This window comes from Fukomys damarensis, unplaced genomic scaffold (genome assembly GCF_012274545.1).
Source record: "Fukomys damarensis isolate Sample0158 unplaced genomic scaffold, DMR_v1.0_HiC HiC_scaffold_37, whole genome shotgun sequence".
In the NCBI taxonomy this organism is placed as follows: domain Eukaryota; kingdom Metazoa; phylum Chordata; class Mammalia; order Rodentia; family Bathyergidae; genus Fukomys; species Fukomys damarensis.
The window spans coordinates 50,025,900-50,042,295 of NW_022900949.1; the positions used below are offsets into that span (position 1 = coordinate 50,025,900).

The following is a 16,396-nucleotide window of genomic DNA, read 5'->3' on the forward strand; positions in this document are numbered from 1 at the left end:
CTAGGGTACCACATTCTCTCAGTCCATTACACTCTTGCCTTGTCCCTGTAGGCAATTGGACTTGCTATTCTCGTGGAAAACCAAAGATTTTCTTATCTGCAGAACCTCCTCTATCCAGGGCCCAGATGGCATCTACTGGTAGGCTTCATGAAGCTGGACTTCAGGCCTCCAGACCATTCCCTGTTGCTTGGCCTGAACAAAGTCTCTGAGCACTTGTTTATCCATAGGACGTCTCCCCAGGGACAAATTCAGTGAGTACTTTTCCTGTCACTCACATACTTGCTTCCTCCTGATAATTGTCTTGCATTTGGAGATAGGGAGTTCTCCTGACAAGATATTATTCTGGAGGAGAGATCATGGCTGTCCAGGGGATGATAGCAAGGGTGAGTATCTCCAAATCAGTTCTAGAGGAAAGCAGGTGCCCTGAGACAGTGCAGAAAGATAAAGTCTGATATGGGAGGATAAATGAAAGGAGAATCTAGCTGGACTTAAATACAGTGTCTAAGGGACTATGAAGGGACACACCTCCTGAGTCACAGAATCCTTCCCTCCTTCCCAGATCCAGCATTTTTTTTTTTTTTTTTGAGACAGGGTCCCACTATGTAGTTGAGACTGCCCTGGAACTCACTGTGTAGCCCAGGTTGGTCTCACACTCACAGTGAGTGATCCTCCTGCCTCAGCCTCCCGAGTGCTGGGATTACAGGTGTGCGCCACCATGCCTGGCGAGATCCAGCATATATACCATCTAGGGAGAAGATCAGACTAAGGGAGAGAGTGGACCCTTCAATGACTGCCTGGCTGATGAAATAGACTCATAATCACTCTAATCTCTCTATTGGGCATGGCAAGTGAAACACATGCAAGCCAGAGATTCAGAGAACCCCAAAGCAAGAGATTAGAGCAGGACAAAGCATCATGCACCAGCATCCTGAAAACAATAGGGCTACTGCGCTTTCAAGCAGCCAGCAGGGCTATGGGGAGAGAGAGGTTTTCCCAACACAGAAAAAATAAGTTTCCTATTCTCCCCACATACAATGTGAGCACTATGCTAGGGGGACATTCAACCTACTGCCTGGTGGCAGGCTGCTACAGGGGTCTCCCAGTACTTCCTTGTTGAGAACTACAAAAGACAGGGAGACCTGACCCTGCAGCAAAAATATATGCAAAGTAGAGTGGAGATGGGGAGATCTGTAAGAGGAGAGATAGAAACACAGGCACCCAGGCCAGAGGATGACTCAGTAAGCCAGCACTCTTGTTTTCCCAAACATTTGGGAAAGCTTGAGATGGTGTAAGGTCTTGAGGCAGGAGATTAGAATGTGGCAGACTGGCTGGGGAAGTAGGTGTGATCTGTTAATTACAAAGTCCCAGGTCACATACACAGAACAGTTCCCAGTGCCCTGCAATGGAACCAGTCAGAGAATGCTATCTTTACTTATTCTCATGAAAACTTGAATACTTTTTGATAGAATCACCTAGACCTGAAGTCAGACTGAGGAGCTACAAATGAACAGTTGCCATTAAACTTTCTGCTACTGTGTTCCTTCACACATACCGTGTGCTCTCATGCCATAGAGTATACTTGTTTCCCTACTTATACTTGGCCCAAACTCATTCTGCAAAGCATCTTTCTTTTCCTAACCTCTTAATAAATGTAAAACCTTGCAATAGTGTGCACTTGCCTCAACCAATTCTTTGCTTAGGACAGAAAGAATCTAGAAAACACTTCTAAGAGACTCCAGCACCCCATAACCTGATAACAGTCCTGCTCAGTGCCCTGTGCTCTGCCATGTCTGGGGATGCAGACAGAAAGAATCTAGAAACCACTTCTAAGAGACTCCAGCACCCCATAACCTGATAACAGTCCTGCTCAGTGCCCTGTGCTCTGCCATGTCTGGGGATGCCCCTAGGTTCTGAAGATTGGGTTGAGACAGATAAACATCTGCGGGCGAAGGGGTAAATGCCTGCACTGGAGGTCTTCTGGCCAAACACTAAGCAAGAAAAGCCTGTGGAGGTTTTCTTTTCTTTTTCTTTCATGTTTTCCCCCTTAACATTCTCCCTCTATCAGTGCTATTTCTCATTTACTTTTTTACTTTCTTTCCTTCCTATTCTTTTTCTCCCATTTTCCTCATTTTTTCACATCCTTGCCTTTTTCCTCTTCCTCTCTATCCATCTAAAGGCAAATACATAACAGGGATCTGTGTAAGTGCATTAGCAAATAAGAATTAATCTGTGCTATAACTTAAACAGTACCATTCAAGGGCATGTCTGAGTAATCCTTAACAAACAAAATTTCTTAAAAATTATATTAATAGGGCCAGGGATTTAGCTCAGTGTTTCCGCCACCTGCCTCACAAGCACCAGGACTTGAGTTCGATCCCAGTTATCAAAAAAAAAAAATTATATTAACAGGTTCTGACAATCTCAAAACCTCCCTCAATCTTGAAATACATATCCACCCATCTGCATACCTCTTCCTGCTTACACAAATACTCTCTCAAACCCCTTCAATACTATCCCTTCACCTCAGGAGTATATAAAAAAATTTCTAACAGAGTCAAACATCCTGAACCAATACCTTAGCCTATTGATATTTCTCCTACCTCCCTCTCTTCCTGCTGACATACCATCTTTTTTCCCCCACCATCTGCATCTCAGACAAACCACAAATAGCCATACAGTACTAGTTTGTAAAAAGTATTGACAAAAGGGCAAAATTATCAAAACAAATTTTATGTTGATGATTAATGTGTGGCTGGATCTGTTGAAGCTATTATAACCAAATTTATTCTCTTTACAAAATAGCAATAAGGTCAAACTCAATTAAATTGAATAGTTTGAAGTGGTAAGTAATACCTCTTGACAAATAAAGCCAAGAACATATCACAGGAAAAAAAATGTAAATAGATCACACCAACAAAATTTCTCTTCACTCAACTCGACCTCAACCCCCTCACTCCTGCTTGCGTGTGTGCATACATGCACATGCATGCAGAAACACAAACACACACACACAGAACATGGCACAAAATGTCTCCAATAACTCCTGATTCTCCCAAAGCAGATCCAGTGGGCACAAATGGAGAGGAATTCCAACATTAGATAGCTGAGCTGTATGCAATAATTAGAGAGAAATGAAGAAACTCAACTAGATCAAAGATCACATAACTCAAAAGATAGAACTATCACACAAACTGACCAACATAGTCATGGAAAAAAATAGAAGAGCTGACCAAAACTGTTCAAAATATGAATGGCAAATTGACCAAAGAAATAGACTCCATAAAAAGTGCCTAACAGAAATCATGGAGATAACGAATTCTATAGAATTTATAAACAGCAGAAATGATCAGTGTAAAGAAAGAGTTTCAGAAATCAATGACAAAATGGAATAATATGATGATCTACTCAGAGTAACCTTAAAAACAATAAAAGAGCAAGGAAAAAATTCATCTAACAGGTACTGGATGATGCTAAGAAGGCTAATCTATGGCTAATTAGAGTTAGAAATTAGAGAACAGCACATGTGGAATAAAAAGTGTGATTACAGAAATCATCACAATGGAAAACTTTCCAAGTAAGGGGAAAAAATGTAACATGTAATTAAAGGAGGCATACAGAAGACCAAATAATTATAAGAGAAAAAACTACACACAACACATGATAGTCAAAATCCCAGAGGTCCAACAAAGGACAGAATATTAACAGCTGTCAGATAAAAGCAACAAATTACTTATTAAGGTAAACCCATTAGATTTATAGAACACTTTTCAACACAAACTATAAAGGCCAGGAGAGCATGGACTGAAGTGTTTCAAGCTCTAAAAGAAAACTCCCAACCTAGACTAATATATTCTGCAAGACTATCTTAATGGAGAAATAAGGACAAATAAATTTGTCCTTTGACATGAGAAATTCCATGACAAAGAACACTTTACGAAATTCATAAACACCAAATGAGCACTCCAAAAAAGTATGGAAGAATATTCTAGACATAAAACACAAAGACAATAAAGCCAAAAAGATGGGTAAAATCAATGAGTAGTTAAACAAAAAGGGAAAAATAAAGGAGTCAACACAGAAAAAGAAAGCAATGACAGGAATAAGTTAATATCTTTCAATAATATCTCTCAAAGGAAATAACCTCAACTCCCCAATTAAAAGGCACATTTTGGCAGACTGAATCCAAATCCAGCACTAAAAATGGTCTCTTGCATCTGAAAGACTCATCTAGTACAAGAAGAAATTCATTGACTAAAAACAAAATAATAGAAATCGATATTCCATGCACCATGACCCTGAAAGAACCAGGGGTAGAAATTTTATCCTCAAAGTAAATATCAAGCTAAAACTGATCAGAGGAGGCAAAAAGGCTACTATATACTCAAGAGAATGATTCACCAGGAAGAGATAACAGCTGTCAATACATGTACACCAAATATCATTGTGCCCAACTCATAAAACAAACACTACTGGACTTAAAAGATCTAATAAACACCAACATTATCATAGTGGGCAACCTCAATACCCCACTCTCAAAAATAGATCAAATCAAACAAAAAATGAAAAAAAGAAAAAGAAAAATATATCAGAACTGAACCACACCTTAGAACAAAGGGCTTAATAGATATCTATTGAGTGTTCTATCTTACTACAAGATAATACATATTCTTCTCAGCAGCACATGGAATTTTCTCCAAAATAGACCACGTAGTAGTCCATAAAGCTTGCTTAAATAAATGGAAAAAGAATAAAAATCAGTCTGTATACTATCAGATCATAGCATGCTGACACTAGAAGTCATTTGTAAAAGAAACCTCCTAAATTTTACAAACATCTGGATATTAAGTAACATACATCTGAATACTTAATGTGTCACAGAAGAAATTAAGGAAGAAATTTTAAAATTCCTTGTATCAAAGAATAATGCTAGTACAACATACCAGAACTTATGTGACACATGAAAGCAGTTCTCAGAGGGAAGTTTATTGCTATCAATGCTCACACTAGAAAAACAGAGTGAACACAAATGAATAACTAATGATATGCCTCAAAATTTTAGAAAAACAAGAACAATCCAATCCCAAACCTAGTTTAAATAAGGAAATCATAAGGATCAGAGCAGAAATTAACAAAATTGAGACTAAAAAAACTACAAAGAATCAATGAATCATAGAGCTGGTTCTTTGAAAGAATAAACAAAATAGACAAATACGTAACTAAACTTAACAAAAGAAGGAAAGAAAAAACCTACATCAATGCAATTAGAAATGAAAACTTTGAAAGCAAAATAGACACTACTGAAATCCTGAGGATCATTAGTGACTACTATGAAAAACTGTATTCTGGGCTAGGGATTTAGCTCAGTGTTTCTGCTGCCTGACTCACAAGCACAAGGTCCCAAGTTCAATCCTAGTACAAAAAAAAAAAAAAAATACTCCAAAAGAACTGGAGAATCTTGAAAAAATGGACCAATTCCTAGGCACATTTGTATTATCAAAACTGAAACACTCCAAACAATCCAATAATAGGCAATGTAATTGAAACAGTAAAAACTAAAACAAAACCTATGAACTAAGAAAAGCCAAGACCTGATGAATTCACCACTGACTTCTGCAAGACTTTCAGAAGGATATTATGTCAATATTCCTCAAACTCTTGAAAGGGAAGGAATACTTCCAAGCTTATGCCTGGAAGCTAGCATTATCTATTTTAAAATCAGACAAGGACCCAACTAAAAAAGAAAACTACTGGCCAATCTCTTTAATAACACATAACACAAAAATCCTCAACAAGATACTGGCAAACAGAATGCAACAAATCATCGAAAAGGAGACTCAGGCAGGAGTATCATTGTGAGTCAAGGTCAGTCTGGGATAAATAGTGAGTTCAAGACCAGCCTGAACTACACAGTGAGACCCGGCCTAAAAAAACCAAACAACAACATATCAATAGTGTTCTTATACATCAATAATGAACCTACCAAGAAAAACATTAAGAAAACAATGGCATGAAGAAAAATTAAATACTTAGGAATTAACCTAAGCAAGGAATTGAAAGGCCTCTACCACAAAGACTAGAGTATTCTTAAAAAGGAGATCAGCCAGGTGTGGTGGTGCATGCTTGTAATCCCAGCACTCAGGAGGCTGAGGCAGGAGGATCACTGTGAGTTCAAGACCAGCCTGGACTACATAGTAAGTTCCAGATCAATCTCAATACATAGTGAGACACTGTCTCAAACAAACAAATAAATAAAAAGGCAATCAAAGAAGATATCAGAAAATGGAAATACATTTCTTATTCCTTGATAGGTGGAACAGACATTGTCAAAATGGTCATATTTTGAAAACTGATGTGTAGATTTAATGCAATTCCAATCAAAATACCAACAGCATTTCTCACAGAAATAGAGGAAACAATCCTAATTCATATGGAACTAGAAGAAACTCAGAATGGCAAAAGTAATCCTGGACAAAAGAACAAAGCAGGAGGCATCAAAATCCAAGATTTCAAGTTATACTACAAAGGTACAATGATAAAAACAGCATGGTGATGACATGAAAACAGACTTGTGGATCAGTGGAAGAGAACAGAGGATACAGAAACAATCCCAAGTACATTCAGCCATCTGATCTTTGACAAGGGAGCCAAAAATACACACTGGAGGAAAGATAGCCTCTTTAGCAAATGGTGCTGGGAAAAATTGGCCATATGTATGCAGAAGATTTCATGTAGACCCACATCTCTCACTGTGTAGTAAACCAAAGGGGATTAAAGATTTAAATATTGAAAGAGAAACAACCTGCTAGACAATAAAATAGATAAAATAGACCTTTTAGGTGTAGGCAAGGATTTTCTGAACAGAGCCCTAATTGCACAAGATATAGTATCAAGAAAAAACAAATAAACAAGACAAGGAAGAATGAAGAGAAGACCCACAGAATGGGAAAAAAAATGTTGCCAGCTATTCTTCAGACAGACAGAGGAGTAATATCTAGAATATATAAAGAACTAAAAAAATAGACCCTCCAAAATAAAAGATCCAATCAATAAGGAGGCAACTGAAATGAATAGATACTTTTTAGAAGAAGTACAAATGGCCAATAAATACACGAGAAAATGCTAGCAAGGCTGTGGGGAAAAAAAGGAACTACATTTTTGTGAGAATGTAAGCTAGTACAACCACTATTGAAATCACTATAAGAATTCCTCAAAAAACGAAAACTAGAAATTCCATTCAACCTAGGTATTCCCCTTCTAGGCATCTTCCCACAAGAGTTAAAGAATCATGCAATACATGTATACTCATGTTTATAGCCCCATAATTCAAAATAGCTAAATCTTGGAAGCAGTCTATATACCCCAAAACAGGTGAATAGATAAAGAAAATGTGATATTTGTACACAATAGAGTGCTACTCTGCTATAAAAAAGGTAAATTTGAGTCATTTGTAATGAAGTAGATGCATCTTGAGACCATAATGTTAAGTGAAATAAATCAGACACACAAGCCTAACTATTGCATAGTTTCTCTTATATGAGAACCCCAAATATAAATAAATTAAAGAGCAAAATAAAAGATAGAAGATAGGAAACAGGGAGATAGATCTTTTGAAAATGGGAAAGGGACCAAGAAATGGAGGGAGGGAGATGGCAGAAGAGGAAGTGGACCAAAAAAAAAAAAAAATTAAAATGTGTTGTGACATCCACCAATTGCCCCACAATGAATGTAATCCTTATGTTCTACAAAAATGTATTAATGAAAATAAAAATTAATAAAAAGTTTATTGTTGTGTGCTTTGGAAGCATTGGCTAGATAATCCACAAATGGCTGGCTCCATGGAGCTAGCCAATCAGAGGTTGAAGGGCATCCAGCTGAAGAATCTTGCCAACACAGAGGGGTTAGAGCATGGGAATTGGGCATCATGGAAGTAGGACAGGCTATGTGCCCACCTGCCACTTAGTCCGGAAACTGCCTGTGAAATCCGGCCCTCATAAAGGGTTCTCTGTTTCCTCTAATAGGCGTCTTAATTGCAACTTGACTAGAACAGAATGAGTTTTTGAAATAGTTCTATGGGATTTTGCTCACAGGAGGTTGAGACAATTCAATCAAAATGATACTGAACAACAGCTGGAGGTGTAGCCCAGTGGTAGAACACTCGTCGAATGTGTGTGAGGCCCTGGCGTCTAGCACCATAAGAAAAAAAAAAATTCTGCATAGGAAAGAAAAAAAAAAGTATGAGTAGTATCATTTTCTGGATCATTTTCCTGGGCTAGTTCTAACATTGTCCACTCTGGAATCTCTTCTTCCCTTTCTCTCACCAGTCACTAAATACTATCATTTCTACCAACTATCATAGAATGCCTGCCTTCTATCCTTGGAGCCTCTCCTTGGAGCCTGGCCTGCCCACAGCTCCCACTGGCTATCTTTTCATAGTTGTCAGGGTGATGGTTTTAAACACAAATCAATGATTGGCACAAATTCGAGGCCAGCCTGAACTTCATAGCAAGACCCTGACTCAAAAAACAAAAGGGCTAGGGATTTAGCTCAGTGGTACTGCTGCCTGCCTCACAAGTGCAAGGACCCAAGTTCAATCCCTGGTATCAAAAAAAACAAAAAAAACCCACAAATTTTACTCTCCAGGTTAAATTCTCTAGGGGGTTCCTCACCGCATCAAGGGGAAAAATGTAATTTTCTTCATTTGCTACTGGAATCCTACTGAAATGAGCCCTTGCTTCCCTGTCCAGCTTTGTCTTGTGTCCATAGTTTGCATTCACATGAAAGTACTCACAGGTCCTCAAGGCTGCCTTATGTTTTGTACTTCTCAGCATGAGAGGCTGTAGCTCAGTATGAGAATGTAGGTCAGTTTGAGGCCCTGGGTTCAATCCCCAGATCTGGGAGCAGGGGAGGGGTGGAGTGTTGTAGCTCCATAGTATGCACAGTGTTCCATCCAGAGTGTTCCTTATTAATTCAGCAGGAGGCATCTCTGCCCCTCACAAGAGCAAGGCAGAACATTCTCAACCAGGGCTACCCCCTGAGGCCTGGGAGCGTAGCTGGAATGGCCAGGGAGTGCTCACAGGCTGGCAATCAATGAGCCCACGCCTGGCATCACCATGGTTTTTTTTTTAGTACTGGGGATCGAACTCAGGGCAAGCAGTGGAATCACTGAGCTAAATCCCCAGCACCATGTCTTATTCTACCTGTTTCTATGTCATTACTGTGTCACAAGGTGAAATTAGTATGCATGGTTTACTTGATCGAAAGAGAGAAAAAGAGAAGGCAATTTGACTTGCATTACACTGGCAGAATCCTGTATCTTTTTTCTGCAACCATATAATTTAGAGCCAAGACAGATGCTTGCAAAAAGCTTCCCAGGGAGTTTGAGGACTCTCATGCTGCTTCCCTCTCCTCTCATTCCTTGTCCACTTCTGACCTTTTTACCTGCTTCTGTCATAGCACATGGCACACTATTATACCAGATTTCTTGTAAGACATCTTTTACTCCACTAATTAATAATATATATCTGGATCATGGGAACCCATAACATAAAGTGAGCTCATGCATTGAGGCATCTGATTTTGGAAGCTTTAAAATGCAAAACAGACAAATAGAGCATCTATAATTGAGGTAACAAATTATTTTTTACATTCTTTCTCTCCAACAGACTGTGAACTTCATGGAGCCATGGACAGTGCAGTTTTGTCCCTCTCCTTCCCAACCCCCACCCCGTGGCGGTGCCTGTTGATGTCCTGAATGAAATGTTTCACTTAGAAATTTTTCTAGAAGCTCCCTTGGTTACCATGGTAACCCAAAATTCATTTCACAAGTCTGTGTACCGTGGGGAGCCCTGCTGAGGAAGGCTGCCTGCTGACCTGGACGTGGAGCCATACTGCATATGCTGACCTCCCTTCCTGGGCAAGCAGAACAATGATGGAAATCAAATCCTTGCAGTGCAAATCATGGGGATGACACCTTCGCTAATCAAAAACAATTTATTTAAAATATTTCTTCTGGGCCAGGGACTTAGCTCAGTGGTTCTGCTGCCTGCTTCATAAGCAAAAGGTCCCAAGTTTGATCCCCAGTACCAAACAAATAAAACATATTTCTGCTGTCAATTGTCAGATTTTCTTACCAATGCAAAAAAAAAAAAATTGACCTCACAAAGTCTTTTCTCAGTGAGCTCTAGACAATTTGAACAAAGTACTCTCAGAGGAGAATTAGGAAATCTATTCTTATGGTTCAGTAATTCATTCGCCTTCTGTTGAATCCAGTTATGCTCTAAATTCTTAGAGATTCCACTAAGAAAGAATGCCTACAACTACAATAATTAGTTTCCATTTCTTAGATGGCTATTTGTGCCCCAGATATTTCACATAGACTTGTGTCAAATATGTTTTCAGACCCTTACTAAGCATTTTACACATATTAATTCATTTGAACCTCTTAATAAGCCTAGGAGGCAGTTTCTATTGTTATCCAAATTTTACATGTGAGAAAAGTTAAGTGTCTTGCCTAAGATCACACAGATAGTTAGTTATGGAGACAAAATTCAAACCCAGGCTGTCTGGCTCCCAAATCTGTGCTCCTACCCAAGTTGCTATATCTCATGTCTTTATCTTTTATTAAATTGGACAGATTGAATATTGAGGCTCAGCCAGGCAACATGTCTCCATGGTTTCTCTGCCCCTGACCACATTCTTCCTGTGAAAGTCCTGGAAACTCTCCTTAGGCCTATTTGAATTGACCTTTCCATTATTTACTTGCCTAAACACACACAATGCATTCATAGGAAATTTATAATGCTTCTCTCAAAGTTATTTTTAAGAGACTAGGAGCCCTGAATTTTTATAGACAGATTATTTTGAAGTGATGCTCTAAGGCACACACTGGCAGTATTGAGTATGAAAGCATAATGAGTTCAATTAATTACAGTGTTTCTTTTAAGATTGCAAAATAACCATTTGAAGTGTGAACTGGTATTTGGAAATACTGTAACTCAAATGTTTAAAGCATCTGAATGTGTTAGCCTAAGAAGATACCCTTGGGCTATAGAAGAGTAATTGTCTTCTAGATACCTGTCAGGAAGGAGAAGAAAATAGAAGTTAACTTTCTAAAGCTACAAGTACTTTCCCTAGGCCATACTGTGAGTCTTTCATAGGAAACTGTAGAGTGACTAGCCATCCTCAATGGCCTGGGAGTGGTCTTGTTTTTGTTTTTTGATTTTTAGCACTGGATGTCCCTCCTGCCAAGGAAATACCTCACTCATGGAAAAATTGGGATGGTTGTTTACTCTAAAATAAGGTCCAGTTATGAATGACAAATTCTAGCAAAAATTCCCTATTGGATGGAGAAGGGCAACAGAATAGTGAGAAATGAAGTCATCCCAAGCGAGGCTCAGAGATGTGAAATATCACAGTGGGTTGTGGGTGAGATATAAGTCACAGCTTGGTTTTTCAATCATTGTTAAGAAGGAAGGCAAAATGGGAAATGGGGTGTGGGGGGGTCCCTGGCCAGACAGAAGGCTGATGGAATTTGAAATGGGTAAATAGAGCTTTATAAGCCGGGTTTCATGCTAAAAAGTTTATCCTCAGACTAAGAAGCTTTTTGGTGACTGTGGTCTGTTAGGGTCTTGTTAACTTAAAAACAAAAGAAACAAAACAGTTTGGTCAGCAGAAAATTCAGTATTCTTTAAGCATTTTTTACTTAGTTCCTAAAATAATTTGAAAACTAATATATACCCTAGCACTTGACATTTAAAATTTTTATCATGGTTAATCATTGTAAAGGACATGATTTTTTTACATTTTATAAATATTGATATTTTAAAATAAGCTATTATATCAGTCTTTTAAATTAATTCAATAGAATGTAAATATGAAAGCAATTCAATATTCTCCCTAACAATATCCATTTAAAAATAGCATGACAATTTCATTTTCACCAAAAAATGTCACATTACTTTTTTTATTTTATAGCTTATCCTTTAAAACCAGAAAGGCCAGGTGAAGTGAAAAGAAGTACAGATTCTTATTTGCACTATTAAAAAAATGAAATCAGGAGCTGGGAGTGGTGGCACACGCCTGTAGTCCCAGCACTTGGGAGGCTGAGGCAGGAGGATGCTGGGCTACATAGTGAGTTCCAGGGCAGTCTCAACTACATAGTGAGACCCTGTCTAAAAGAAACAAACAAACAAACAAAAAAAAAAATCAAAAGTACACATTAGGAATTGAACTGTTTTTCTTCTTTGTAGAGACACGACTTGTTTCCAGGTCGGCAATGGTCTACCAAACACTGTGCTAAGTCAGAGCTGACAGGTGGACAGTCAAGGGTCCACTGCCCCAACTCATGCTGAGCCAGACACGGAGGACCATGTTGTCAGGAGAGGTTTGGATAGGGAGAAAAAATTGCAATCTCTTCCTACTCCAACAGAAACCCAAACAGAGTGACTTATATGGAAAAGATTTACCAAGCATGCAGAAACACTCAACATGCTTTGACAGCAGGATAGCATTAGTTTAGTATAATAGCAAGATAGCTTTAGTCTCTTTGAAGCACACACATCCACAGCAATGTAGAAAGCATTTTTGCCTTTACAGCATCTAAGATCATATCCAATAGTTTAGCCTGAGTATTCATCTATAAAAATGTTTTCTTGAAAATAATGTTTAAGGGCTGGGGATTTAGCTCAGTGGTTCTGCTGCCTGTCTCACAAGTGCAAGAAACTGAATTCAATGCCCGGTACCAAAAAAAAAAAAAAAAAAAAAAAAAAAAAAAAAAAAAAAAAAAAAAAAGAAAAGAAAGAAAACAATGTTTAAAAAGAGACTTTTAGAAACAGGGAGACTACATCAGGACTAGCAGAAGATGGTGTTACAAGGAATGTTGACATGAGTCAGGAGTGGACTTTCAATGGACTTTTCAGGTAAAGGGCATCTCTCTCTCAGTCACTTCCTCCAGCCAGGACAGGGGTCATAGAAGATTCTGAGATCTCAGGCTGAGCAGCTGGCTCAGGTGAGAGACTCCCTGGATTAATACTCCCTAACAAAAGCTCATTAAGGTTTAAAGTCTGCAATTCTGATCTACGTAAAAAAGAGCTGCTATGAATACACAAAAGGACTCATGCAAATCCTTCAGGGACAGAGGGTTGGTGACAGTGGGCTCCTGCACTCTGCTGACATCAGTAGGTACGCTGGGGAGGCTGGAGATAGCTGGCATGGGGTTGCTCCAGAGCCTGACTCAGAAGCACCTGAGCGAGGTGTCCACAGGGGAGGAGAATTAGGGTTGCTGAATACAGGAAGTGATTCAGGAGAAACGGGGCTAGGAGGACCAGGTCATGTTTTTGACTCACTAATACTTAACATGAAGGAAGGGCTGCATACAGAACAGTCTTTCCAAGATGCACTCTTCTGTCATCATCAGCTGAAGTCTCTGAGCCACTTAGCTGGTGACATCCAGAATGATCCCATTCATTCATTACCTAGTGCGGCAGATTGTTCTGGGAAGCTGACATTGTAGATGATTTGCACAATGATGTCACTACCAAGCCACTACTTAACTCTAACTCCGGCCTTCCTCTGCAGTCCAGAAACGTTTCTTCAAAAGCCAGAAAATCTGTAAATGTGAGCAGCATGTCAAAGATGTCACCAGCCACTTCATCTTTATGGTGCTGTAACATTGTCGGGAAGGCTGCCATGCTGAACCCAGGATCCACTCCAGCAGACGCTCCTCAATGTACTCCACTAGAGAAATATATTCATTAAAAATGAGTGTGTAAGTGAGTTTATGCTCCTCTGTGTCTTCAGACTCCTGATAGTGCTTGTCCATGAAATTTCTCTGTGGTAACTGGGACTCATCGTCCTCCAAGATAATGCCCTCTAAATATCCAACCACAGCATCCAATTCTGCACCAGAGGCAGAGGAGGACAGCGCCAAGTTCTCTTCCTCCAGGGCGTCCATCGTCACAGAGCCGCATCTGAACCTGCTCAGTCGTGCCGGCTCCTGCCGGCTCCTCCGCCTCTTTCCACGTCCGCAGCCCGGGCTCCGACTGGGCTCTACTTCGCGGACCGCACCCGCATGGAGGGCTCAGCCGGCTTAGGGAGGCCTCGCCGCCCAGCCGGCTCATCAGCTCTGAGAGGCCTGGCTCAGGTGCCCTTGCCGGGCCTGGCCCTCAGCGCTGCCACGGGTTACAGCAGGCCACGCGCTGTGCCCGCCTCCATCACCATTCGCACTGAACTTATATTTCCATTCTACTTTTCTTTTCTTTCTTTTTTTTTTTTTGGTATGGGGGATCGAACTCGGGACCTTGCTCTTGTCAGGCAGGCGGCGGCTCCATTCTACTTTCTCCAGCGATTAAAAAAAATTGTTTTTTTTGAAAGACTTTCATTAATCACACTCTCATACCTCTGTGCGATTCCTGTAGTCTCAGCTACTCAGGAGGCTGAGGCAAATTTGCCAACTGAGCAAATTGCACATTGTCTTAAAATAATATTTTTTAAAAATGCCGAGAGGACCGGGGATTTAGCTCACTGGTGCCGCCACCTGGCAAGCAAGCACAAGGTCCCGAGTTCGATCCCCGGAGCCAAAACAAACAAAATGACTTGAGATATAGCTTAGTGGTAGAATGCTTGCCTAGCATGCATGAGGTCCTGGGTCTAATCCCCAGTTCCACTGGGAGAATAGGGGATTGGGGGATTGAAATAGAATCAACATTTGCTATGACTATTGTACATTATTTAAAAACCTGTGTTATCATGATAATAATATATGTGCTCAGTTGGTTAAAATAACAAATATATAACAGACTCTGAGAAGTAAAATCTACTGAAAATAAATGTATAAATGAGATAGAAGGCCATTTAAAAATTGCCTTATGAATACATAGATGAAAAAATTTTATTGCTAGAGATAGCATTCAGCATCAATTATATTTATTTTTGCTTTCTACTTATATATATGTATATATATATATATGTGTGTGTGTGTGTGTGTGTGTGTGTGTGTGTGAGCCATCATAAATCTTCATATAAATAAGACGATAGGAATGAAAGAATAAAAGACATTTTGTTATAATAAATGTACTTAAGCATCAAATACCTCTTAAATTATAAGTAAAGAAATTACATAAATGACACATAAAGTCACTTTTGTTGAGCTGGCAGTTTGCTTAGATTCTACTTCAATTTTGTTGAAATTAAATATCAAAATATGAAAATTTTTGTTATCCTATGATTCATTTTCTCAACATGAAACTACCAACCCCACCACCTGACCACCCTGTATGCCCTTTTTGGCATACAGAGTGGGATTTAGGGTGAGTGAAGTATGTGCCTTTTTTTTTGTAAAGACATATGCTATAAAATGGGAGACAAGGAAAGGAGAGTCTACAGGATACAAACTCATATCAGTCATTTAAAAATAGTTAAGAAATTTGAGGATCTGAAAATTGATGACCTCACAACTATCTGGCTCTCTAACCTCTCAGAAAGTCTTAATGTGTCTCTAAGGCTATGGGTGCCTCAAGCTGAAGATCATTGTCTTAGGCAATGCTATTGTAGTTTTTCATGGAAGCCAGGATGGAATAAGCCTTTCCAGATTCAGAATAAGCCTTTCTAAACAAAAATTTTCTGAGAAAAGGAAATTTTCTTTATGAATCTTACTGTGTTGGCCTGCTTTATCCTTGAAATGATTGTTTGGAGAATGTGCCTTCTGAACCTTCAGCTTTGTCTCTGTCCTGATTTTTTTTCAGCTCTACTCTTAACTTTGGCTCCTTCGCTGGTAGCTGTCATTAAGAGATGAAAAATACCAGGATTGTTTTTCCATTTCTATGCTGATTCACAGGGGGTAACCCTAGGAAAAGATTACAATGGAATCACTATCATTGGTAGTAAGGGGTGGTGCTTGCCTGTGTGTATGTGTGTATGTGTGTATGTGTGTGAGAGAGAGAGAGAGAGAGAGAGAGAGAGAAAGAGAGAGATTCTTGTGAATTTGACCTGTAGCAGAGAAGGATATGGGAATGGATCCAGAAGTCTAACATTGTTTAACCTGGGTGCTTGACACAATTACCCCCAATTCTAATTATGCATACCCCATCTTGCCAACTCATTTAGAGGCTTAAAAATATTTTCAGTGGACTGGGGATTTAGCTCAGTGTTTCTGCCACTTGCCTTGCAAGTGCAAGGACCCAAGTTCGATCCCCAGTTCACTCCCAAAAATAAATAAAATAAAATAAAATATTCAAAAATTTCAGCATCAGAATCTATTTGTCAGGAGTGTGAAGAATGTATTGAGGGATGAGGATTTAGCTCAGTGATTCCCCTGTTTGCCTCACAAGTGCAAATCCTGAGTTCAATCCCTGGTACCAAAAAAAAAAAAAAAAAAAAAAATGTATTGAAAGACTCAAAA

The 16,396-nt window shown here is 39.3% G+C and overlaps 1 pseudogene; it reads right to left on the reverse strand.

The window, feature by feature from the left end:
* Positions 1 to 13,472: 13,472 nt before the first annotated feature.
* LOC104863240 lies at positions 13,473 to 13,951 on the reverse strand (annotated as a pseudogene).
* Positions 13,952 to 16,396: the final 2,445 nt, after the last annotated feature.